Source organism: Phacochoerus africanus, chromosome 14, assembly GCF_016906955.1.
Source record: "Phacochoerus africanus isolate WHEZ1 chromosome 14, ROS_Pafr_v1, whole genome shotgun sequence".
Lineage (NCBI taxonomy): Eukaryota > Metazoa > Chordata > Mammalia > Artiodactyla > Suidae > Phacochoerus > Phacochoerus africanus.
Window position 1 is genome coordinate 44,427,609 of NC_062557.1, and position 5,018 is coordinate 44,432,626.

Below are 5,018 nucleotides of genomic sequence, written 5' to 3' on the forward strand. Positions count from 1 at the left end.
GTCTGCGGTGGTTTTTCACGGCCCTTTCCAGGGCTGGTCCACAACACGGTTTGGGCCCCAGGTGGGGGAATATGCTGGGAGGGGACCTGGCATCTGTCCTGCAGGGGGGCCCCCTTGGCACCCCTCCCACCCAAGGGAGAAGGTAATGGCCAGGAACCTCTGCCAAGGCCAGTCGGAGTGGGCGCAGCCACCCAGGAAAGCAGCAGTGACATCACCCAGCCTGGCTAATTGGGAGCTGCCAGTCCCTGCGTGTCTTTGAGAAAACCAGCCTCCCTGTTCCCAGAGCACTCCCTGGGCATTTACATAAAACCCTCTGCCCCTGCCAACTCCTCACCGACCCCTCCACCAGCTAGAAAAACCAGTCCCACCAGACCAGGGGAGGCAGGCTGACCCATGCTACGTGCCTGAAAGACGGACCCTCACCCCAAACGGCGGCCTGCAGCAAGAAGGATGCCCGCGAGACTCCCAAGAACCGGTTCAAAACCATGGCCTTCACAGTCCAGGACCAGACCACACTCTGGACCATTCTGCCCTCCCCCGCCTCTGCCTCTCTGCCTTTATCAATTCCAGAGTTTTCATGTATCTGGCAAGGTCGGGTGGGGGTGGGGAAGGATGTTACCACATCTGTCATCCACTCTGGGAGCTCAGCATCCTCTCCTGGCTGGAAGTTCATCTAGATGGACATTTCCAAGCGTCTCCTCCAGGTCGCTTCTCCCGCGGGGGCGAGGCGGAGAGAGAGTCACCATCGGTCTCATGCCCGATAAAACAGGGGGCTGAGTCGTGAAGAAAAGAAACCAGAAAGGCTTTAACCCTGGGTTCCCCCTAGGCTGGGCCTGCATTCAGTGATCCCCTATCTGGGAGGCTGAGGTTTCGGGGGAGGCGCAGATGGGAGGGGGCTGCTGCATGGGGGAGAACATGGTAGTCCCCCCGGGACGGGGGATCCTGACAGGACATGCCAGACAGCCAGCAGAATGAGGAGTGTCTTGCGAGTGGCCCCACTCCCACCCCAGCCCCCTAGGCTGGCATTCCTCACTCATGAAGCATAACCGTAAATCACAGCTCCCACCCAGGCCCACATTAGTAACCCCCCCCCCCCGCCCCCGCCAAGGCCCCAGGCGACAACCCCTCACGCCCCCCCCCCTTTGGAGTGGGCCAGCCCCAGAATGGTGGGACTTCTCCAGGGCCTTACCCATAATGCCCTGGGTTCCAAAGGCGTCGCCCCGGCCCATCTGCAAGGAGGACCGGCTGCTGCTATTTTCTTCGGGACCCTGGTTGGGTACCCACAGTGCAGCCCTGGCTGGGGAAGAGGTGGGTGGGCTTCCTTGGGGCACAGGCCCCGCCCACTGCCCTCAGCTCCCCGTCACTCCTCTCCATTCCCACCCCAGAGGCCTGCTGAGAGAGGGGCAGGTACGGACTGAGATTGCACAGCAGCCCCAGGGGAGGGAGACGGGACTGGCCCCATCTTTTCAGGGGAGGAGGTGGACAAAAATGGTCTGAGCGTTGAGGGGCCGGCTAGGATGGGTGAACCTGGCGGGAACTCGGAGCAGGCTTCCTCCTGGTGCTTAGAAACCACCCTCTTCGCAGGAGGGAGGGCGCCCAGGAGGCAGGCGGCACCTGTTGGCCTAATCACCATCATTAGCTGGGCAATAAAGTAGCACGGAGGGGCCAGCCTTTGAAGGAAGGGCCTGTCAACCCAGGTCAGGTTTGTGCAGGCAGCCTAGCAGCTCAGCCCCTCCTGGACACACACACTCCAGGCTGCAGGTGGATGGGGCACGGCCGGGACGAGGGTTTATGCCCTCCTTGCCTAAGCACGCACGCCCCTTCCCCCATGGCTTCCAGGAAGGTAGCAAGGGGCTTATGGTGTCTCCTACCATCTGGAGGTGTACAGCGCTGAGACGCAAGAACTTCTGTGGTAGGAGTTCCCCTCGTGGCGCAGTGGTTCACGAATCCGACTGGGAACCATGAGGTTGCAGGTTCCATCCCTGGCATTGCTCAATGGGTTAAGGATCCAGCGTTGCCGTGAGCTGTGGTGTAGGTCGCAGATGCAGTTCAGATCCCGTATCGCTGTGGCTCTGGTGTAGGCAGGTGGCTACAGCTCTGATTAGACCCCTAGCCTGGGAACCTCCACATGCTGTGACAGCGGCCCAAGAAATGGCAGAAAGACAATTAAAAAAAAAAAAAAAAAAACTTCTGTGGTAGTGAGCTCCCTGTTGCTAGAGAAGATCAAATGAGGCCAAAAACAAAAACAAGTTGAGGGCAGTCGGCCTGATACAGCTTGGTTCCCAGTTCCCAGCACACGGCCTGGTGACTATTGTATGATTGAATGAATATATCAGCAGCACAGGGGGCTTCTTGCTTCTGGAGGGAGGTTGGACCCTGCCCCCAAGGCGTCTTTCCATACTGCTGGAGTGGAGTGTTGTGGTGACCTTGAGCCGATGTCACCTCTAGGCTCATCAGATAAGCCCAGATTTATGAGCCAACGCCTAGTTTTCCCCTGTCTCTGTCCCCTTGGGCCCTGGGAATGTCCCTGGTTCCCTTCCCCCCTCTTCCTATTGGCCAGCCCCAGTCCCAGAGGCAACTGAAGCAGCCAAGGGCCAAGGGAGGAGCTATCAAGCCAAGTTTTTTAAGGGGAGAACTGGTGGGGGGGGGTGCTTGTTAGGGGGATGGAGAAGGTGGGAGCAGGGATACTGATCTTCCTCTGGGGGTTTACCTTGACGTGGGCCTTAGGTCAAGGGAAGCTTCAGGGATTAGGGTCCTCAAGCCCAGAGTAGGCCCCTTGGGACTCCAGCCCTGACCTCCCTGCCTCCCCAAAGTCTCAGAGAGGAGGCTGTTCCTGAAACGGAAGGCATGAGCTGTGTAGGGGGGTGCATGGAGCAGCCAGGGGTGCAGGGTAAGGGGTGGGGGAGGACTGGAATGGGTGAGGTTCTGGTGGGTGCCAGCCTGGAGAGGGTGCCCCCTTGCAGCCTCCACCCAGTCTGGGCCCCATTAGTCATGATCAGCAGAGCTGAGAGGTTTTACTAGGGGCAGGGAGTCTGAGAGCCTCAAAAGGGTGAGCCTCAACCTCAGGGAGAGGAGGAGGGAGGAGGGGACATGGTTGGGGTGGATAGAGCAGTCTGATTGGAAAGAGTGTGACAGAGATTCAAAAGAACTGCTCTTGGAGTTCCTGTCGTGGCGCAGCGGAAACGGATCCAACTAGGAACCATGAGGTTGTGGGTTCGATCCCTGGCCTCGCTCAGTGGGTTAAGGATCCAGCATTGCCGTGAGCTGTGGTATAGGTTGCAGACCCACAGCAACCTACACCAGTCATACAGATATATATGTATATATATATATATCTGTACAGCAGAATTTGACAGAACATTGTAAATCAACTATAATAGAAAAAATAAAAATCTTAAAAAAAGAAAAAGATCTATGTTATACCCAAATCCATCTTCTGTACAGCAGAAATTAACACAGCATTGTAAATCAACTATCCTTCAATGAATTTTTTTTAAAAAGAGCTGCTCAGAGTTCCCTGGTGGCTCAGCAAGTTAAGGATCCAGAATTGTCACCGTGATGGCTCAGGTCACAGCTGTGGCACAAGTTCAATCCCTTGGGAACTTCCGCATGCCGTGGGAGTGGCCAAAAAAAAAAGAGCTGTTGGAGTTCCCGTCGTGGTGCAGTGGTTAATGAATCCAACTAGGAACCATGAGGTTACGGGTTTGGTCCCTGGCCTTGCTCAGTGGGTTAAGGACCCGGCGTTGCCGTGAGCTGTGGTGTAGGTTGCAGATGCAGCTCAGATCCCACGTTGCTGTGGCAGCTACAGCTCTAATTAGACCCCCAGCCTGGGAACCTCCATAGGGAGCAGCCCTAGAAAAGGCAAAAAAAAAAAAGACCAAAAAAAAAAAAGGTGGGGAGACCCACAGACACCCCTACACAGAGTCACAGATGCCTGGTCACACACAGAACAGTGCACAGACACCTGCACTAATACTTGCACATCAGGAGTTCCCGTCGTGGCACAGTGGTTAACGAATCCGACTGGGAACCATGAGGTTGCGGGTTCGGTCCCTGCCCTTGCTCAGTGGGTTAACGATCCGGCGTTGCCGTGAGCTGTGGTGTAGGTTGCAGACACGGCTCAGATCCTGCGTTGCTGTGGCTCTGGCGTAGGCCAGGGGCTACAGCTCCAATTGGACCCCTAGCCTGGGAACCTCCATATGCTGTGAGAGCGGCCCAAAGAAATAGCAAAAAGAAACTTGCATATCATAGTTACACACTCACAGGCACTCGCAGCCCTTCAGACACTCGGAGTCATTCAGAGACACACACACAGAGTCTGTCTGTGTCTTATGTCACAGACACTGACACAAACATGGATGCCCATGCACACAGTGTCAGACCTGAGTGTTCCCAGACGTACAGAGAAGCTCACGCACACGGAGACACCGATTCTGACAGGGTCACACCCAGCGTCACATTATAGCTCCACGGATCTAGTTCACACCCGTGTTGGCACATGTGAGTGTGAGAACAGAAGTATATATGCTTGCACACCCATAGTCACATACAGGTACCCGTGTATTACACAGACACTGATGCCAGTGAAAACACACACACACACACACACACACACACACACGCACACCACAATATTACTCCTCCCTGCCTCCACAAAACTGCCTCCTGCAGCAGGAGAGATTAAAGTGTGACAGGAGAAGCCTGTCCTCCCCACCCAGCAGGACTCTAGCTACAGCCCTCGCCACTGGTCCCCCCCGCCACCCCCAACCAAGCTCTCAGCTTGGAAACTCCCTGAATTTCCCAGCCGGTCAGCCAACCGGAACCAGCTCAGACCTCCCAGCCCAGCGCGCCTGTCACACGCCCTCCACGGCCCTGGCCAGTGCGCCTCTGATCATCCACAGCCGCCACAGAGCGGCCTGCTCTCCCCCAGGAAGCCCATCCTGACCAACTCCAGGCCTCTCCAACCCTCTTTGATACGAGGTCCTTGGGCTTCCAGGCCTTGGGACAGCTATGCTCGG